The following is a 22834-nucleotide window of genomic DNA, read 5'->3' as shown; positions in this document are numbered from 1 at the left end:
AATTTGAAATAAGAAAATTATCAAAGATTGTACCAGACTTCACAGTTGGAATTGAACAGCTATAACCGTAAAGATCAGGCCACTCATAAAATATGACTTTATTTATCCTTTCCTGAATGAACTTCTAGAGGCAATTGTAAAAGCATTCTAATTGTTTTAAGGCAAACACAGGAAAAAATATTTGAAGTATGGTTCTACTTTGAAAAGTGACAATGTGAAAACCAGGCCATGGAGCATCATGTTCACTGTCCCACGATAGCTTTCAGATCCAATTCCCTAAGCTTACAAGTAAAACAGTGTTTTTAAATTCTCTGTCCCTAAAAACTCACCCTGGGATCTGAACATCAGGGTGAGTTTTTACCTGTTTACACATTATCACAAGTAACCTTGAACCAAATGAGGTGTACTACTACTAATGAGGTGTAGTTAAGGTGTAACTGAAGAGCATGGTGAATTTTAACCTACAGATAATAAACTTCAGATGGGTCAAAATTACTGATGATGATATTCAAATAGGAAAGAACTCAGCTAGCTTTACAGATCACTGGGTGATTTTAACATGAGTAAAGATGACAGAGTCTGGCTGTAGAAAAGGCAGAGGCCATGCTCCCAAGGAGTTCACAATACAAATGAGACAAATGAGATTCAATATTTATTAAGCATTAACTGTGAGATTTAGAAAAACTTGTACTGTCTCTTCCACAGTCTAAGGATTAGAGTTTTATGGACCTGATATTATTTCCATTACGTATTGAATCTATTATTTTCCTTAATCACAGTAAGGATATGCAACAATGTTTTACTTATAATCCAGGTTTGAGATCATCAGTGGTTCCCATTCCCCATCCATTTCTTCATCCCAGTCATCTGGCTTCTTGACATCTGGGCCAGGAAAGTGTTCTGGCTGGTCCCAGTCCTGAAATTATATTTACGTGTCAGGCTAAGAGTTCTAAAAATATATTTGTTGTGAATGAATGAATGAATGCTACTGCTCACATGGGAACAGATTTACACAATACCCAATTTTCTCTCAAATGTGTGCCTTTGTTCATAATAAAGATTTGTTTGCTAACTGGGTTAACCAGTAACTTCATTACCTTTCATATTTTTATCTGGACAGGTGCCACTTTCCTCCACCATATCCTGAGTTTTGATTAACTGAAATCTGAGTCAGATTAACCCCTACAGGTAAAATAGAGGTGCTATTTGATTCCCTGAAACCATGGAAGCAGCTGAGATGGAGGGACTGCAATTTAGTGACGGGCATGCGGTGGTACCACCACAAGAAACTAGTAGTGCTAAATGGCAGCCAGGCCTTTGTAAGAGTGCTGCGAGCATGGGCTGTCCAACAGAGGGCCTCAGTCAGTACGTTTTCAGGTCAGCCTGGCCCCAGTCCTCCAGCAGAGCCTGAACTTCAGGAAGCTTGGGCTGCTGTATCTCTGCTCCTAGTAGACTTTCCGCCACTGGGGGGCCTGGAATTCGGGTTTTACTGGCTTGTGTCAATAGAACTCAAAGGCTAAATCAGGCCCCATGAAGCCCTGCAACAAGGTCATGCTTTTCCTGGTCTGTCCTACAGACTTCTTCACAGTAGCAAGTCACTTTGAATTTTGTTACATTATTCTACATTTAACATTTGACCTTCGTAATCACCTGTAATAACTGCACACAAACACAGACACAGTCAAGACTTATGAACCCCAAACTGAAACTAACACAACAATATTTAACTTTTAATTTTCTCCTGGAAAATATAGACTCATTCCAAAATGAAAGCAGTGACATTATTAAAATAGCAGTTTCGCTAAAGAGAAACTCAAGCAACACTGGGTTTGATCATGACCATTTATGTGCCATTTGTTTACTATCCCTTCTTAAATCTTGTAAGCAAGCCAGAATTAGTGAATTAATGAATTGTTATTACATATTTATAAGCAGGAGGTGGACTAAATGATTCATCTTCTCTATCATTGATGTCTAGGATTCCATCCTGCCTACACAAATTAAGAGAAAAGTGTAAGCAAAATACGCTAAGAGTGCCCATAAATCAAATTCAGCAGTCAGACATACAGCTGCAAGTCCCATTGACATCAGTGAAAATAGCAAGAATGTATGCAAAGATGTAATTTGCCTGGTAGGTTTAATATAGATCAGCCAGTCTAGACCAGGTTATTTTAAAATGTATATAGAAAAATTAAGAGACCTCAAGGTAATAATTACCATAGTCATGATATCCAGAGTGAAATATGGCTATTCATTATTCCCTTACTGCTGGTTTCTTGTCTTCAGGATCCTCAATCATTTCCCTTTCATCCCAGTCTTCAGGGTTCTTTGTATCAGGATCTTTATCTTTTTAGAAGGTGAGAATTCCCAGTCTTCTTCTAGATGACCAGATTCCATTTTTTTTTTTTTTTTGGTTATCAATCTTTACTTCATAAGTACCATCTGAATGAATGATCAGAGTACGGTTGTGTGTACACATCATTCAGAACAAAAAAAGGAAAGTACATTAAAGTTATAATATGGCTCTAGGTGCCAGTTTTCTAGTGCAATGTTCCAAATAGCTGGCTGGCCCTCTTCACCATCATACCAAAATGTAAATCTTAAGGAAATACAAAACATGGGCATGAAAACACCAGTCTATCCACCAGCTTGACCCATTTATATACGGAATGTCAACACAAATAGCTAAAATTTGTTCTTTCATGTCTTAATGCTAATTTACTTTGAGTGTTTTACAAATTAACTTAGGGCTGTCGATTAATCATAGTTAACTCATGCAATTAACTCACAAAAATTAATAGTGATTAATCGCGATCTGTTAAACAATAGAATACCAATTTAAATTTATTAAATATTTTGGATGTTTTTCTACATTTTCAAATATATTGATTTTTATTACAACACAGAATACAAAGTATACACTGCTCACTTTATTATTATTTTTGATTTTTACAAACATTTGCACTGTTAAGATGATAAACTAAAGAAATAGTATTTTTCAATTCTCCTAATACAAATACTGTAATGTAATCTCTATCATGAAAGTGCAACTTACAAATGTAGATTTTTTGTTAAATAACTCAAAAACAAAACAATGTAAAACTTTAGAGCCTACAAGTCCAATCTGTCCTACTTCTTGTTCATCCAATCACTAAGACAAGCAAGTTTGTTTACATTTATGTGAGATAATGCTGCCTGCTTCTTATTTATAATGTCACCTGACAGTGAGAACAGGCGTTCACATGGCATTCTGAAGCTGGTGTTGCAAGGTATTTACGTGCCAGATATGATAAACATTCGTATGCCCCTTCTTGCTTCGGCCACCATTCCAGAGGACATGCTTCCATGCTGATGATGCTAATTAAATAAATAATGCATTAATTAAAGTTATGATTGAACTTCTTGGGGGAGAATTGTATGTCTCCTGCTCTGTTTTACCCACATTCTGCCACATATTTTGTATTATGGCAGTCTCGGATGATGACCCAGAAAGAATGAATGAATGGATGAAGTGAGCTGTAGCTCACGAAAGCTCATGCTCAAATAAATTGGTTAGTCTCTAAGGTGCCACAAGTACTCCTTTTCTTTTTGCAAAGACAGACTAACATGGCTGTTACTCTGAGACCCAGAAAATGTTCATTTTAAGAACACTTTCACAGCAGATTTGACAAAATGCAAAGAAGGTCCCAATGTGAAATTTCTAAAGATAGCTACAGCACTGGACCCAAGGTTTAAGAATCTGAAGTGCCTTCCAAAATCTGAGAGGGATGAGATGTGGAACATACTTTCAGAAGTCTTAAAAGAACAACATTCCGATGTGGAAACTACAGAACCCGAACTACCAAAAAAGAAAATCAATATTCTGCTGGTGGCATCTGACTCAGATTATGAAAATGAACGTGCGTCAGTCTGCACTGCTTTGGATTGTTATTGAGCAGAACCCATCATCAGCATGGACGCATGTCCTCTGGAATGGTGGTTGAAGCATGAAGGGACATATCAATCTTCAGCGTATCTGGCACGTAAATATCTTGCAACACCATCTACAACAGTGTCATGTGAATTCCTGTCCTTGTTGGATCATATTAAAGAAGTTCTGTATTAAAATCACAAATGAGTTTGATTCCCCAGAGTTTAAATTCCAGGGTATTACTAATTAAGAGGTCTCTTGGTTTTTGGTATTGTTTCTCTCCCTCTATGTGTGAAACTTGCAAGCTGCTAACTGTGTTAGTACATTCTAAGACAGAGTCTGTTCTCAAAGCAATTCACAAGAGAGAGAGACTCAAAGCAATACTCTAACAACAGAAACAGCACCCAGAGACTCCCCACCCTTTTGTTGTATTAACAATTGTGATTAAAATAGAGATAGAGGATGTATGTGGATGGATGCTTGGTGTGGATAATAACTGAATGATCAGGGAGGTGCCAGCCTAAGAATCCAGTGTCCATCGGCTGAAGAAGGTGTCAAGTGGAAATAACCAGAGGACCCCACCCGGAGGGCAGACTGGAATCCACCCAACAGCCTCAAGAATGGGAGAACCAAAGAACAAGATAACATCTTGGAGCCGTCAGGAATGTGCTATCTGCTGATTGATTCAGCAACAGCATGATGAAGCAATTCCCATAGACTGGCATAGGAAGAAATTCCTATAAAAATAGACTCTAAAAAGTGAGAACTTTGGGGTCTGATTCTGCAAACCAACTTCCAGGAGCATCAGATGAGCATCTGACAAGGCCCTGCTCCCTCCTCATGTCCAGGCCACCTGGCCAGTGACTTGGCATGAGCAACTCTAAGGCTGGTAACTATGATAACAACCTTGCAGAACCTGTGTGTGTGTGTGTGTTTGTATGAATGAATGTGAGAATAAATATGAGATTGAATGGAATGTTATAGCTATAACTAACTGCTTACTATGATTCTTCCTGTATTCACAATAAATGTGGTATTTTGCCTTTTTTCCCTTTAATAAGATCCTGCTGGTTTTTATTTTATTGGTACGACATCCTCACTTTCAGGTGACATTGTAAACATGAAGGGGGCAGCATTATCTCCTACAAATGTAAACAGATTTGTTTGTCTCACTGATTGGCTGAACAAGAAGTAGGACTGAATGGCCTTGTAGGCTCTAAAGTTTTATATTGTTTTATTTTTGAATGCAGTTATTTTTTATACATAATTCTACATTTGTAAGTTCAACTTTCATGATAAAGAGATAGCACTACTGTACTTGTATTAGGTGAATTGAAAAATACAATTTATTTAGTTTTTTTTACAGTGCAAATATATAAAAATAAATATAATGTGAGCACTATGCACTTTGTATTCTGCATTGTAATTGAAATCAATATATTTGAAAATATAGCAAACACCCAAAAATATTTAAATAAATGGTATTCTATTATTGTTTAACAGCACAATTAATCATCCAATTAATTGTGATTAATTTTTTTAGCTGCTTGACAGCCCTAAAGGAAATGTAACACTTGTCTTCAGCTTCCCATTTAATGTTCACTGCATAAGAGTCCTCTGTGGGCTAGATGGCCCAGTGATTAGCATGCCTAGTGCCGGCTCCCAGCTGGGAGGTCTTTCAATTCAGTCCCTCTTCTTACCAAAACCAGAGTGAGGTGGGCATAAGGCTGATGCCCCTTCTGCAGTAGGGGCAGTTGGTAGGGGAGCCTGGGCCCTCCTACTCCACCAGGCTCCAACCCAGGGCCCAAAGAGGGTCAGCAGAGTGCCCTGAGTTGGGTCAGTTCCTACCCTCTCTTTCTCTCCCCCAGCTCCAAGTCCAAAATAAGGTTAAAAAAAAAAGAAAAGAAAAAAGAAAACTAAACTTTCAGACCCAGCTGGGGTCAGCATACAGTCTTGTTCTTCGTGGGGAGGCTTGTCCAATACCCTTGTCCAGGAGCCCTCAGGGTAGGTCAGTCTTCCTCCCCAGCCTTTCCCCTTCTGGGCTCTGTTGCTCCCTTTTCAACATCTTCTCCACTTGGAGCATGCTCTGCAGGTCTGGAGAGGCAGGGCTACCTGGTCCCAGTATTGTCCGTTAACCCCTTCAGGCCCAGTGTGGGGTTTGTACACACACTGGTAGATGTCACTGTAGATTAAATTTCTTAACTCAAACAAGACTTCAGTGGGGTTGCACAGGTGAAACTGAAGACAGAAACTGGACCCTTAAGGGAACAATGTCAACTTAAAAATTACACTTCTGTCTGAAAATTTTGTACCTGTTAAGTTACAAGTAAAACCTAAGATTATTATACAAGAAAGATTAAAGAGATTTTTCTATTTTTTCAGAGTGTTTACCTTGTGCATTTGACAGCACTGTCAGTTTCTGATGTCTGGCTTTTTGCACCCCATGCGGCTTAGGAGGGGGAAAGGGTGCAAAGGTGGACTTAGGGTACTCAACACTGCAATAAAAAACCTACGGCACCAAGTCTCAATGCCTGGTTTAATTGACACAGGCTTGTGGGGCTCAGGCTGTAGGACTAAAAATAGCAGTGTAGAGGTTCGGACTGAGTCTGGTGCCTGGGCTTTGAGACCGAGGGGTTTCAGAGCCCAGGCTCCAAGCTAAGTCCAAACATCTACACTAATTTTTAGCCCTGCAGCCCAAGTTCTGTGAGCCTGAGTCAGCTGACTTGGGCCAGTATGGCTCTATAGGGAGTGTACTTTGTCTTGTAAAGGGCTCACTCAGCATACTTGCTCTACAGTGGGGTAAAAAGGTTGCTCTGGAGGAACTCTCTCAGAAGGGTGTCTCTCAGGTAAATGCCTTCATGGTGCTCCTCCTGAGGCAATGCAGGTATACTCTGCTCTATATCCAGGGCTGTGCCAAAAGCACAATCTATCCTTTACATAACGGTTTACCCTGTTGTTCACAAAGGAATAGAAGAGAGAAAAATAGGAAACTTTAATGTAAAATCAAAAAATTTGGCATGAGGACTTAGGGCAGGAATAGTACCTGAAATTACTTTTAATCCATTTTTAAAAATTAAACAGATTGCAAGTTGGGAGTGTCTCTTTAATACTAGAATACACTTATTGTACCTTGCATCTGATATCTTTGTTGATTAAGTGGTTCTTGTCTTTTGTAATTAAAGATGACCTGCACCTTCTTTGTTCCAGATCCACATATATCTGGCATAAAGGATGTCACAAAACTTCAATTATCCAAGCAATTTGCATTAGTGTTCTAAATGTATAAACAAAAGCATTATATCTAGGCTTGAAAGGAATAGATTTTTATTGGTGACTGTCAGTAAAAGTCAATGTCACTATACACACAAACTGATGAAAAAATATTTCCAGTAACAATAATCAAAATATCAGATAGGCAAATTAAGAAAAATGCTGCTTAAGAACGCATTAGATTTTGATTTAAGGATATTTACTTTGTATGTTTTGACATATGATGTTGACAATTTGTATTTTAACAGTTATAATAAAGCTTTAACTTTTTGAATCTTAATGTCTACTGTCATTAAATAATTACTGTCTGACCATATATAATTTCCCACAACTGTGAAAATTTAAATCAATACATTTTAAAACATACTTAAAACCCATAATTTTGTGCAACTGTGAACATTTAAATTGAAAAAATAAAAAAAGCTTAAAAATAAACATCAATCTTGTCTTATCAAAATTATAAAAAATAAAAATCAAATTCTGCCAAGCCTATATTCAATATACTAATTGAATGGACCTGACTGCAGATCAAAAGGTTAAAGTCTGGGGGCCCTGTTTGCACATTATTTTTTCCCTTTCCCCAACCCTTAATCTCTTGCTCATCTTATACTCTAAACTCTTTGAAGCTAGGACTCTGTGCCTGATTTTGCTCTCATACAGTTGCACCTCCCCTATATTCAATGGGCCTGATTCTCCATTGCCTTACACAATTCTGAATTGATAATGTTTTGCACTCAGTCTGCATTCACTTTGCACATGTCTAAATGATTTCATAAGTAGCTAGATTCTCAGCTGGTACAAGCTGGCATAGTTCCATTGAAGTCAATGAAGCTACTAGTTTGAACTGCTGAAGATCTGGCCCAAGGTGCAAGGCAGTAGAGATGCAGGTCCAATGGCACACAACTGTTGTAAGCAAAAGGAGGATCAAGCCCTGTGTCTTCCTATATGTATGTGTGTACTTTTGGTTGTTAGTGCAATGGAAATAATATATAATGTAATAGGGAAAGCACGTGTGATTGCTAAAGCATTCTTATATAAGTTGTTATATAGCCATTCAGAAAAACTAACTTCAAAAGTCAGAAAATACACAGAAAAAACATATAACATACATTTTCTTTTGTCATTCTAAGCCATTCCCATGTAAACCTAGCCATTCATAGCTTGACTAATGATCTTAGTTATGTGATATAGCATTATTTTAAATCACTGTGCCTGCTGGGTGCCTTGTAGAGGTGTACGTAGAGGTGTTATGAACTAACCATACTTTTAAAATTTGTAATAAAATCATGAGATGATTTGTTTTGTACCAAGCAAAATGATGGTGTACCTGGAAGATCAATATGCCCTATAAATGATTGGCATGATGGGATCAGAAACAAGAGCAGCAGCTTATCCCCCATTGGTCTAATTAGAGGAACCACAACTAGACTGTGATAACTGTTAAATTAGGTTCCTAAGATTTTGTTCTCTATGGGCCAGACCCTGATAACGAAGCCAAGGGGAGTTTCAATAGAGTTTCATTGTTTACCAGAGTTAAGGACTGGAAGGTTTGACCCAGTGAGAGTTTCAGCTACTCAGCACCTCTCCATATTAAGCCCTGTGTGTTTTGCCAGAGTCAGGGCTGAGTAAACAATGAGCGCTCATATGTGCATTGAGGCACTGCCCCGTGCTGGCAGGATGCATAGCAATACTACCCACAGGGATTTCAGGGACCCAGAATTGATCCTGGAGCTCTGCAATACAAAGAGGAATGTGCCTGTAACTACTTCCTTTCAGTGCCAGGGTATATGTATAGAGAGCAGGGCCTTCCAGCCTCTTCCCACTCTTCCCCATCCCATTTGGGTGTCTTGTACCTCAGGCAATTCATGGACAGTCCCAGTGTTCAGGGTACACAGAGAGGACAACACTGGTCAGCTGCAACACAGGGTTGTCTTCTTGTGCCCTCCCTGCCTTTGTACATGCACAGAGCACACCATGGCCCTGAGAAAGGGCTTTAGAACATAGCCCTATAGTTCTTGTTTCAATATATTGTAACATTGGATAATGATAATATTGGTTTTAATTTTAAAATGTCAGATTTTTAAGACTCAGAAACAAAACGCAGAAGCAGAGAACTTAGGGGTAGAAAAAGCTATTAACTCATCTACTCCATGTAACTGCAAAAGCAAGATTGTTTCTTGCAGTATATACACAATGCTTGATGCAATCCAGTTTTAACAGACCAAGTAATGCAGGTTCTCACCAATTCCCTTGAGAAATTATTCCACAATCTAAGTAACTTCATTGTTAGAAAAAGGTTTCTGGTATTCGGCTCAAATTCTCCTTTTCTCATTTTCAAACAATTATTCTTTATTATACCCCCTTGAACCACTACAAACAATTCTTCTCCTTCACTGGAATTTGCAACATTCAGATCTTTGTACTTTACTGTAACATTCATCCTTGTCACTTTTTAATCAATCTATGCACTGTTATTTCTTTTAAAGTGTGGTGCTGCTTTGAAAAATGACTATATAAATATGGCATGTTTTTAATGCAACAGATCTGCTCCTTGTGTACTCAGAGTTACACATACATACCTCAAGGACTGGACAAAAATTACTTTGTATTCTTTTCACCTCTACAGAGCTAATACAACTAGGAAAGAGGGTGCTGGATTCTATTCTGTCTGAGGCAGCAACAGAATTATTAACTAAGGGCCAAATTGATCCTAGTTGATCAGACAGTACTAGGACAATAGACAGTTATTATATAATTTAAATTTCGTGAACTATGTGATTACAGTCACTCACATGTATTATAAGATTATTTTATCAAATGGACATTATCAAGCATTTCTAACAGACATAGAATTTTCAGAGACCTTACCAAACATGATGTAATATTAGACTCTCCATGCACATCCTCTTGGTTAAGTTCTGCAGGAAACTGTTTAATATATCTGCCAGCACAGTCAATCTTCTGTTTATGTTTTACGGTAAATGGAATTACTAAAATCTGACCGTCATTACTAAAGGGCTCAAATCTTGCATAAAATCTGGCATCTTGACTAGTCTGAAGACCAATAACGAGGAGATACAGTAAGATCAAACATATAAATATAGAAAACCTCTACATAAAGTTACATTTACCCCTTTAGTGTCCTTTCTGGCTCTTAATAATTTACCACTTCCATCACTGCCCTGTATGGGTCAAATTCCCCTCTCACTTACATCAGTTCAATAACTGAGAAGAGGAGGATGTGGCCATATGTCTGTAAGTATTGGTAACTAAAGATACTCCATCTCCAGCCAAGGATGTTGTTATTCAGCACAGTAGCTACTGAGCCACAGAATGATGATGTCAATTCAAGAGGGAAGTTACACTCTAATCTAAAAGTTAGACAAAGAATTTACTTAATGCCCACAAACTGGCTGAAACATAAAAGTAACTGAGCAGGAGATATGGGGATAGGGAGGGAATAAGAAGGGCAGAGACAACAAACACCACATAAACAACCAAAAATGTAGTTTAAAAAAAAAAAAAGTCTGTGAAGCCATTAGCATGGGAAGACGAGGGAAATGCCACCAGAACACTAAAAACAAAGCAAAGCTTTTATTTAACACACCACTAAAGTTTATGGGCCAGATTCTCTTCTGTGACCAAGATATACTTGGCTCAGCAAGAGAGGAGGAGCCATCATAGAGCTGGTTCGGATCCCAGATTCTCTAGCCAGCTCTACTCCAACACTGATATAGAGATTGTGGTAGTCTCCAAGGTCTTCTGCCTCACCTCACCCCCAACAAATCCTTGACACCATGGCTGCAGAGCTGGTGGCTATACCAGCTCTATGTCTACTAGGGACTCCCCTGTATGCTGAAGGAATCCCTGGGGAAACTGGGTGATTTCCTCTCACTCTGCACTGCTCAGACAGTGAATCTGGCTGAGTACTCTCTGTGCATTTACTGGCTCAACATTGCTTGTTATCAAGCTGTGTGCAAGCTTCATACTATGCAAAATAAACTAGCTGAGTTTATTTGAATGTGCAATCATTACATTTGTATTTAAGATCACTGAACTGCACATCCTATTCAAATTTCATGTGCTCTGGGAAGCCATATCCCTGAATGCAGTGTGTCCTTCTGAGCACATGCTGTTTGACATAGACAGAAGAGCTGCCAGACCCACTGGGCCTGTTCAGATGCTACCCGAAAGGTAAAGGTTAAGTGGAATGAAAGTTTTCCCCACACACCCTTTCAGATGACAATGGGTCCAGTCATCTTGGGAACCTCTCTTCTCTTCTTTTCCCCTTTCCAGTCATCCATTGCAAATTTTGCTTGCTCTAAAGGGCAAACCGCCCTAAGGCATGTGACTCTGCAGCCAGTGTTGCCAGTTCTTGTGATATTCTTTTGTAAAGCTCCAACTTTGGGAATCAAGAGATTGCATGAGAATCTGAGCTTTAATTTAAATAAATAAATAAATAAATAAATGTCTACCCCTCATGGTTGTGAAGAAAAACTTGAAAACATGACCCAAGTGAACCCTAAATGATCAGAAAACAGAAGGCTAACAAAAATAATTCAAAATATATATATATTTTTAAAACACCTCATCGTTTTTAAGATGATGTCATGATCTTTTGGCACCTGTCTCATGATTTTTGCATGCTTGGCATTAGCCATACTGGAGCACTCAGAAATAGAATTGAATATGAAATTTAATGATTGCACATGGAAATACACTTACCTAAACAAAGCCACATGAATGCTTCTCTCACCTGCTAATATTTCAAGATACACCAGCAAGAGACTCTTTGATACATTTCCTCGTTCTAATGCCTTGAGGCAGTACTTGCTTCCTGCAGGCACTACTAACACTTGGCTGTGTCTTCACTTGAGTTATCTACACTTGAGTTAACTCCTTTCAAGGGCTTGTCTACACTTAAAACAGTGCAGCTGCACTCCTGTAGTGCTTCAGTGAAGATGCTACCTAGGCTGATAGGAGGAATTCTCCTGTCAGTGTAGGTAATCCACCCCCCTGAGAGATGGTAACTAGGTCAATGGGAGAATTCTTCCATTGACCTAGTGCTCTCTACTCTGGAGGTTATAAAGAGCAACAGCAAGTCCTAACTTTTCTTGTTTCTTTGAGTTGTTTCATCTTTCAGAATGAGGTATGGGACCTCAAAGTCTAGTTTCTACAGACTGCTGTCTAGAAGTTAAGTTAGAACCCTCCTTGTGTCTTACATCATATCTGGACCTATTTTTCAGAAGTTTTGAGTACCCACAACACCATCTGAGGTCAATGAGGCCCAGTCTACACTGGGAAATTCAGATCGGTATAACTATGTTGCTCAGGCATATGAAAAATTCACACCCATGAACGACGCAGTTAATCCAATCTAATCCACGGTGTAGACCGCGCTAGTATGATGGGAGAATTCTGTCGACCTACTTACCACCTCTTGAGGAGGTGGAGTACCTAGGCTGACAGGAGAACCACTCCTGCTGGCGTTGATAGCATCTTCTCTAAAGCGCTACAGTCATAGGCGTTGACTCCATGGGTGCTCTGGGGCTGGAGCACCCATGGGGAAAAAATGGTGGGTGCTGAGCACCCAGCGGCAGCCCCCCAACAGCTTCTCCTCAAGCCCCCACCCCTGTGCGTCCCGCCCACCAGCAGGCCCTGCAGATCAGTGCCTCCAACTCCCTCCCCACGTGCAGGAAGCTGGGAGGTTGGAGCGAGGACTCAATGTGCTCAGGGGATGGGGGGAACTGGGTGGGAAAAGGCGGGGGTGGAGTGGGGGTGGGGAGAGGTGGGGAAGGGGTGGGGTCTTGGGGAAAGGGGTAGAGTGGGGGCGGAGCCTAGGTCAGAGCTGTGGGATGAGCCATGGCATTAGGAGGTGTGAATTTTTCATACACGTGAGTAACATAGCTAGGTCAATCTATTTTAAGTGTAGTCAAGGCCTAAATTGATACGACTGAAATTTAATTTTAACAGGCACATTTTTGTTACTGTGAGCAATGGAGGAAAAAGAATAGAGGATGCAATGAAAGAATAGGGCTAAATCCCTAGAAATATAATTTTTTAGTCTGTTCAGATCATAAAATGCTATATAGCTTACCTTTATACTTTTCTTCATCTCCTCAGAATCTTCCTGCTGTGAGCTGAAATTTACCATAATCAGATTTATGCTTAGATTTAGTCCGTCGCTTCTGCCATCCAACTGGAAAAAAGAAACAAAAATTAGGTTTTTCCAAATTGTAATAAACCGCTAAAGCTTAGCCCCACCAACTGTGAATATCAACTGGATAAAATTCAAGTGTTTTGGAAGCCACTTATATATGTGGGCCAACTTTTTTTAAAAAATTGATATTGCAGAATCAGTTAAGATCTGAACAAAGTGAATATTTTCAACAAATAAAGAAATCACTGTGGAAAAATACAGGATGTGATGCTTGTGGTTAGCTATTAGTGACAATACTCCTTTGAAACATTGGATCATTTCTCAGCCTTTTCCCTTGATAAAGTTGCAATGCTCCAAATCATTGTTCTAAACAATAAAAGGTTTAAGGGCAGACAATAATGTGTCTCTTACATTTTTGAAACCCATGTCAGCTGCAAGTTGTGTACCATCCAGCTAACATTCTCCAAACATTTTAAAATGCTAAACATAAGAGAAGGGGTGATGGTGGGAGGGATTAAGGAAATTATGCCCATTTGCCTCCCCTTGTAATGGTGGATAGCACAGCCAGGTTGCACTGAAGTAAAAATTCCAGTTGAATAATATGCCTTTGTGTCTTCTGTATGTCTCTGTGTGTACCAAGGCATAAAAAAAATCACACACCTATTTGTGGCTGAGAGGACTAATAAGACTAACTTCAAAAAGAAGAGCAAATACTTAGAACAAATGACAAAGATGTTACTCATTAGACTAAACTATTATTAATATGAAATTAGAAACTGAGGTAAAAGCTTGTGCAGTGTAAAACATTACACAGGATGTTACCAACCGTGCACTTTTACATAAACCACAAAACCAAAAAACAAACAAAACAAACAAAAGCAACACCCCCCTCAACATGTACTTGTTATAAAGATAAAGTTACCATGTAGTTTTATAAAAATATGGTGCAAATATTAAAACAATAGAAGCCACCAAATAAGGCTATAGTGACTCATGCCTTCCAATCCTATCCACAAAGTAAGAAGATAGTTCTTCAATCCCAGATTAAAGGAACTTATATAGGTAGATCAGACAAGAAATTTAATCTATTTCAAGGCACAGGTTTTGTTAAGAAGCACCCTGATATTAACTTATCCATCTCTGCACCATGAAGGCAACTAATTGTTGTTTGGTCTCACACACGAGGATAATTTTTGCCTCTCATTACGATTGATTTATTCAGGTGTATTTATTTAAGTGATTTATTCAAGTGTAAATAAGTGCGGAAGTCAGCCCATGATGTTGGACGTATATGGAATTCACAGCTTTGCAAATTTCAGTTTTATTTGCCTCTCATACTGGTGTGAAGACGAGTGAGAGGAGAATCAAGCCCCATTGGTTTCAGTGAGAGCATTGCCTGAGTAAGGCCTTCAGGAATGGGCCCTAAGGTAGTAATTATTTTTATTTTTATTCATAGATGGCAAAATCAATAATGAAAGTAAACATAGGGTATCAAGTGGACAATTGCCAAGAGCACTGGCAAAAATAAAATGTGACAAAGATATGCTATAGGGCAGTGATTCTCAATCAGAGATCTAGGACCCCCTGTGGGGCTGGGAGCAGGATTCAGGGGGTCCTACAAGCAGGGCCAGCATTAGACTTGCTGGAGCTCAGGGCAGACAGCCAAAGCCCCACTGCATAGGGCTGAAGCCTGGGGTAGGGTGACCAGGTGTCTGGTTTTCAACCAGACTACCCAGTTGAAAAGGGACCCTGGTGACTTTGGTCAGCACCGCCGACCGGGCTATTAAAAGTTCAGTCAGCAGTGCTGCGGCGCTAAGACAGGCTAGTCCGTACCCGTCCTGGCTCAGCGCTGTGCCCCGAAAGTAGCCAGCAGGTCCGGCTTTTGTGGGGTGAGGGAGCACGGGTCTCAGTGCGCTGCCCCTGCCCCAAGCACTGTCTCCACACTCCCACTGGCCAGGAATCACGGGCAATGGGAGCTGCGGGACCACTGCTTGTGGGCGAGAGCAGTGCACAGAGCCACCTGCCATGCCTCCGCCTAGGAGCCGGACCTGCTGGCCGCTTCCGGGACACAGTATAGTCTGCGGTGCCAGGACAGGCAGGAAGTCTGCCCTAGCCCCCCACTGCGCCACTGACTGGGAGCCGCCAGAGGTAAGCCCAATCCCCAACCCCCGAGCCCCAACCCCCTTCTCCAGCTCTGAGCCCCCCCAAAACCTGGAACCCCTTCCTGCACCCCAAACCCCTCATCCCTGGCCCCGCCCAGAGCCTGCACGCCCAGATGGAGCCCTCACCCCCCTGTACCCCAACCCCCTGCCCCAGCCCAGAGCCCCCTCCTGCACTCTGAACCCCTCTGCCCCACCCCCCAACCTGGAGCCCCTCCTGCACCCCAAGCCCCTCATCCCCAGCCCCACCCCAGAGCCCACACCCCTAGCTGGAGCCCTTACCCCATCCCGCACCCCAACCCCCTGCCCCAGCCCAGAGCCCCCTCCTGCACCCTGAATCCCTCATTTCTGGCCCCACCCCGGAGCCCACACTTCCAGTTAGAGCCCTCACCCCCTCCTGCACCCCAACCCCCTGCCCCAGCCCAGTAAAAGTGAGTGAGGGTGGGGGAGAGCGAGCCACCAAGTGTGGGGAATGTAGTCAGTGGGGGGCAGGGCAGGAGGCATGGCCTCAGGGAAGGGGCAGGGCTAGGGTGTTCGATTTTGTGGGATTAGAAAGTTGGCAACCCTAGCCTGGGTCCCTGAGCCCTGCCACCGAGGGCTAAAGTGAAAGCCAGAGCAACTTAGCTATGCGGGGGGGGGGGCCCTGTGGCATTAGGTCCTAGGCAATTGCCCTGCTTGCTACCTGCTCATGCCGGCCCTGGCTTTTATATGCAGAAAACCAGTTGTTGTGGCACAGGTGGGCCGTGGAGTTTTTATAGTGTATTGAGGGGGCCTCAGAAAGAAAAAGATTGAGAATCTCTGCTGTAGGGGATAGCTGTATAGTATATATGTGTTGTGACGAGAGACGATGGCAATCCAGGAAAGATTTAAGAAGCGGTATGACATACAACCCCCAGACTCATGTAAGATGCCGGTCAGTTAAAAAACTTATTTTAGTAAGAAAAAAAATAACTTTGGCTGGAAAATTCTCAAAACGAGTTCTAATGTAGCAAAAGTAACTGAGAACTCTATGTACAATAACACAATTCAAGGAATGCATTGTCCCCATGTATTTTTATTAAAGATACAAGTCTCCTGAGAGCAGGTTGTCACACAGGCTTACCTTCTTCTAAAAACACCTAAAAATGCATCCTGTTTATAAGAAAAGGCCTTCAGATAAACTATTTATATCTCTTTTTCTTCAGAGGCATATGAACCTTTTGGACCTGTATTCTTGTTGATAAAGGCCCGTGTGTGGATGATTTTTGCAAGCTTAGATCAATTTCATTTATAATATTTTGGACTTCTATCTAACAAGTACTTTACAACATTAACTAATTAATCCTCACTGCAGTAGTGAGGCAAGTACATTTTATTGTTCCCTCTTTGCAGATGAGTAAACTGATGTATTGAGAGAAGCTAAGGCCCTCCTCCTATTGAAGATCTGGCCTAGAATGACTTGCCTAGTGTGCAGCAGAGCAGAGTACAGTGTCCAGATATTGTTAAGGAATATGTTCATTTTTGGACTTGTGTTGTATCATTTTCATCAATGAATGAATACAACCGGCTGTGCATGCATTCTAAAATCTAGGCTATCAGATTTGAGTTCAGTCCAAATACAAGCACACTGTAGAATGCTCCTATAATTGATATTGTCTCAATTGCATTTTGGTAATAAGTGATCTTTCTGTTTTGTTTAATTTTATTCCCTAAATAATTCAGTCCTGCAAACTGTGTGCAAAAAACTCCCACTGACTTAGGCATCTGCCCAGGCAGGTCTTGCAGTATCAGATCCCAACTGTGCAATGTGATGTATGCAGATGAAAGTTTTGCACGAGCACCTTGGCCCTCGTCCAAGTGAAAGGCCTAGTGTAGATCCCTGAATTTCTGAATGCCAAATCACTTCAGCAAACTGAGAAGTGCACTTTGTGAAATGGGTTATTGATTTAATAAAATGTATGTTTACATTTCTTGTATCTGCTAGCTAATGTGCAATCAAGTAGGACATCTTAAGTCAATCACATTCCTCCTTTTAAATGCCATTAAAAAAAATCTTTAAATCTATGCAAATTTTATAAAGCTAAACTACTTTACAGTTTCCCTTTAAATGTGTTTCCCTTGAGACCTGTAATTAGATTTGGTAAAGAAGAGAGCCACTCAAGAATGTTTAACTGAGCATCATCATACTCTGCATTTAACTCGCACTACAACACCAGACAATTTCTTCTTAGTCCTCAAAGGATCACCAGTGGCTGTTGGTTTATGTTCAGTTATTTGTCTGCCTTTTTACATGATTATCCTCCTGGACATGGGACTAGCACTGTTAAAAGGGGCTAAATAAATAACTTGATGAATCAACCAGATCTCAAAACATTCTCAGAGCAGCATCTCAGTCACAGTGCTAAATACCACAAAAGCATTTCACCTTTTCATAAAAAGGAACACCTTGTTCCAGAATAAATTCCCTGTGTAAAAGCACATCTCCTGGGGAAGGAAGCAAAAGGAGGGGAATATCTTACTGCTCAGCCATGCACCCCAAAAATATCCATGGGATAAGACATATGAGCAGAGGAGAAGGCCTGGAGATGGGAGATAACAGGACAGAAGAAAGTATCAGAGGGGTAGCCGTGTTAGTCTGTATCTGTAAAAGCGGCAAAGAGTCCTGTGGCACCTTATAGACTAACAGACGTATTGGAGCGTAAACTTTCATGGTGAGTACCCACTTCATGGATATTGCATGTCATTCATCCGACGAGGTGGGTATTCACCCACGAAAGCTTATGCTCCAATATGTCTATTAGTTTATAAGGTGCCACAGGATTCTTTGCCGCTAGGACAGAAGAAGACTCAAATCTTCATAACTCTGGCTTCTAAATGTAAGATTTCCCCCCTCCCTTTTATGCCTCTCCTAAGAAACCTAGTCCAGACAGATATAAACGCTTACTCTAGAGCAGTGGTTTTCAAACTTTTTAGGTTGTGTACCCCTTTCCAAATACGTAGTCTACTGCATACGCTCATCTGAGATAGGGTCATAATATACCTATAATTAGATTGCCAAATCTCACTAACTAAAATGTGTTGTCTGCCATTACAGGATTTGTCTCACGTGCCCCCAGTGAGAGTTCAGGTACACATACCCCAGGCTGAAAACCACGGTCCTAGAGGAATAAATCACATTTAGTTAGGAAAGGGAAGGAAGGGAGTACAGGGCGAAGGGATGGGTGGGGGACATTTATTGCTGATGCCTTTTATTTATTTGGAACATATAGCAATAAACATTGGAAAAAAAGTTCTATGATATTTTATCTGTTTGCGTCAAAACTGAGACACAGGACCCATTACTATTCTCCTCTCCACTGTGAGGACTGATTTGTTTAATCATTTTGTATATTTAAATAACTAGTACAAAAAAAATCACAAGATATTATTACACGTGCCAGCAGGTGAAGGATTTCACTTTCCTCTTTCCTCCCAAAATGTATATGAAGGGTGAAGGTGTTTGTCATCCATCTATCTGCCCCCTCACTAATTCCTACAACAAATGTCATTCTGAAGCAATATTCACACACACCCTCAAAAATTGAAACTCTGACCCTACTCACCCTTCCATTCCCTGTGCACTCTGTCCTTACAGGGCAGCAAGGAGAAGGGAGGCAGCAGGCTCCTTCATAATCCACTTGACATTGATATATGTAGTTACTATTTATCAAAACATCATCCACAGACAGACGTAAAATACCCTTGTATAATTCTAATGATAATGACAGGTTTCAGAGTAGCAGCCATGTTAGTCTGTATCCGCAAAAAGAAAAGGAGGACTTGTGGCACCTTAGAGACTAACAAATTTATTTGAGCATAAGCTTTCATGAGCTACAGCTCACTTCATCGGCTGCATGCAGTGGAAAATACAGTGGGGAGATTTGTATACCCAGAGAACATGAAACAAAGGGTGTTACCATATACACTGTAATGAGAGTGATCAGGTAAGGTGAGCTATTGCCAGCAGGAGAGCGGAGTGGGGTGGGGTGGGGTGGGAGGGGGAGGATAAACCTTTTGTAGTGATAATCAAGGTGGGCCATTTCCAGCAGTTGACAAGAACGTCTGAGGAACAGTGGGGGTTGTTATAATGGTTGTTAGTATTATTTCACACACAGAGATGATTCGTAGAGTGAGGAAGAACCAGATGAAGCTGCCACCACATTCCTGAGGAGAGAGATGAAAGGGAATCAAAATGTCACTCGCCCCATCCTCAGACTGTTTTCTGAAATACCCCAGTACCACAGGATGTTACATCTGCTCCAAGGGGCTGGGGTGGCAGCTGGTACTTTTGCCAATCAGGCTCCAACCACCATCCCTATCTCAAAGACCCACAAGCAAAATAGCTTCATCACTGAGGTTCTACTGAACTAGTTTAGCTGAATTTACACAAAGATTTTCAGTGGCAAAGCAGCTTCCCCTCAGAGCTGTTACAGAGCCTCAATATCCTTCTCCTCAGCCACTAGGGTCCCTACACTAGTACCCATTCTGAACAGATGGCTCCTTCCTATTTGCTAGAAATGATGCATAATTAAGCCACAGAGGCCAATCAAAAAGGATCACACAGTGGGCCATCTTGAAAAGGAGCAGGGAGGACAGAAAAAGGGAAATACTAACTGGTGGAGGAGGGTTTCAAAGGCACAGAAGCTTTGGTCTAGTACAGAAAATGTTACTGTCTTATGGTGCTTTGTTTTTAGCAGAAACTGGATAAGTGTCAGCTCACAAAACGGTGCTTTAAACATGACCTCATAGTGTATGTTATACTTGTTTATGAATAATAATTAATAATAAAATTAATAAGTTATATTTTAATAACTTGGGATGTTAACACAAAAACTTGCAGAAAAAGCATCAAGAAATAAGAAGTTAAACAGTTAAATGTGTCACCAATATCTGGGGAGCTGCAGTTTTCAGATCGGGTTACTTAAAGTTGGGCAGTTAAATCTACATGTACTGTAGATTTCAAAACCAGTAGTCAGATGAGTAAAACAGGTGCCTAAAAGATGGATGCAATCCATGGCAGAATCAGTCAGTTATACCCCACTGTTTTGACCTTCAGTTTAACAAAGACCTTGGTTGTTTGTATTGTCTTATAGCATAGCATCACCCTTATCCAAGCCCTGTATTTGAAAGATTTCTGAAGTCTCTCAAACCTTAGGGAAAGTTGGAGTTGCACTTTACTATTTACAGTAACCATTATTAGCTTGACTCCAGTGGGACTACTCATGCTTCAAGTTAGGCAATTGTGTAAGTGTTTGCAGGAAAGGGAGCATATATGATACACCTAATAGCACATTTTTCAATGGTCTGTCCAATCCGCTTTACAGTTAACAGAGGAGTTTCTGCTACTTCCTTTGGTAGATTATTTCACTGTCTAGTAATATTACTAGGAAATTTTTCCTGATATTCAACATAAATATCTTTTGCGCAAGTTCCTAGTTTTACCACCTTGGAATAACCTAAACAATTCTTCTCTCTCCTTGGTGTTTATACCCTTCAAATTTATCCATCTTCATCAGCTTTTCTAATGTATCTAGCACAGTAGTATCCAAAGGTGGTCCATGGAGTTCCTGCCTGCCCTTCAGGGATAGGTGCTGGAAGTAGGGGTGCTGGGGATGCTGCCGCACCCCCTGACTTGAAGTGGTTGCCAGCATATACAGGGTTTACAGTTTGGTTCAATGACTCTCAGCACCCCCACTATACAAACTGTCCCAGCTCCTCTGCCTCCAGCATAAGGCTGCTCTAACTTGCACCTCACTACTCATGTTGCAACACTGCAACTCCACCTTTCCATAAGGTTTGAGAGACTTCAGAAACCTTTGAAATACAGGGCTTGAATATGTTTGGTGCTTTGCTATGAGATAATACAAACAACCTTCACTTAACCAAGGTTTTGTTAAACTGGCAGAGGTGAAAGTAAGCCGGTACAGTCTGGTACGGCATACTGGCAAGAGCCAGTACGTCATGCTGGACCGGACCGGCTTCCCCAGGCTGGTGCTTTAAAGGGCCCCGGGGCTCCCTGCAGCAGCTGGCACCCTGCTGCCCGAGCCCCACTGCTGGAGCTCCTGGGGTAGCGGTGTCAAGGCTCTGGCTGCGCATTAAAGGGCGCGGGGCTCCGGCCGCTGTGAGGAGCCCTGGGCCCTTTAAAGTGCCACCTGAGCCCCGCTGCCGGAGCCCCTAGGGTAGTGGCAGCAGAGCTGCTGCAGGGAGCCCTGGGCCCTTTAGAATGCCCCCCCGAGCCTCGCTGCCGGAGCTCTGGGGTAGCGGCAGCAGGGCTCCGGCGGTGATTTAAAGGGCCTGGAGCTCTGCGACAGCAGAGGCGGCCGGAGCCCCCAGGCCTTTAAATCACCCCTTAGCCCTGGGGCTCCCAGCTGCCTCTGCAGCTGGGAGCTCTGGGGGTGATTTAAAGGCCTGGGGGCTCCCAGCCACAGCCGGAGCCCCGGGGCCTTTAAATCTTGATTTAAAGGGCCCAGGTATTTAAAGGCCCCGCCTCTTCCGGTTGAGGCCACCACCACCCTGCCCCCCACGCGCTCAGGATTCCGGAGTACGGGTAAGTCCTTTAAGTTCCCTTCACCCCTGACTGGAGGTCAAACTGCAAGTCGGGGTAGGGAGTGGCATAGAGCCATTATGACTCTACACTACCTCAGGATTCTCTTTACAGAGGGAATTCTTGGGTGGCCAGCTCTGCCAGCTTCCTGGCTCCTTTCCATTGTCAGAGTGGTGTAAAAAGGCCACAGCACAATATAGAATTGGGCCCACAATCTAGTTTTCAAACTCGAAGTGCTGTTGATACTATCTTAGCAGCATGACAATAGCAAGAAAAATAATCTTGTACAGTGCTAAAACCTGCATACTATCTTGTTGACTCTATGAAGGTCTTTGCTACTTTGACTCAAGCTTGTTTATGGAAACTGCTTACAGAATTTGGATGCCTGCAAATATATATGTTAACTGTGTGCGCCAAATGCATGATGGAAGGTAAGGAAGTGTTTATATTGATGGGTCTCTGCCTGAAACAAGGGCAGCAAGATTATACTGGCTATTGTATTCCACCCCAATTGTAGTGACCCCCACAGTTTATATTTCTCTAAAATATGTTGATGATAATAAAATAACACTTTACCTAATGATGTAAACGGGGTGGTGTGCTTGTCTGTCTAGTCTCTATTTTGCATTTATGGAGGACTGTATCACAAGAAACCAGTCTGCAGATGCATAAACTATCATACTTTTAAAAACACTTTCAACCTGAGCAAAGCGCAAACACAGAAAGGGAAACAGCAGAGTTAATTAAGGAACTAATCTAATAACTGCTCACTC

General features: G+C 41.5%; 1 pseudogene; it reads right to left on the bottom strand.

Annotated features, from left to right (window-relative positions):
- Window positions 1-799: 799 nt before the first annotated feature.
- Window positions 800-21480, bottom strand: LOC140916640 (calreticulin-like; annotated as a pseudogene).
- Between the last annotated feature and the right edge of the window lie 1354 nt (window positions 21481-22834).

This window comes from Lepidochelys kempii, chromosome 8 (assembly GCF_965140285.1).
Source record: "Lepidochelys kempii isolate rLepKem1 chromosome 8, rLepKem1.hap1, whole genome shotgun sequence".
NCBI lineage: Eukaryota > Metazoa > Chordata > Testudines > Cheloniidae > Lepidochelys > Lepidochelys kempii.
Note: the sequence above shows the minus strand (reverse complement) of the source record. Positions and strands in the feature narration are given on the sequence as shown.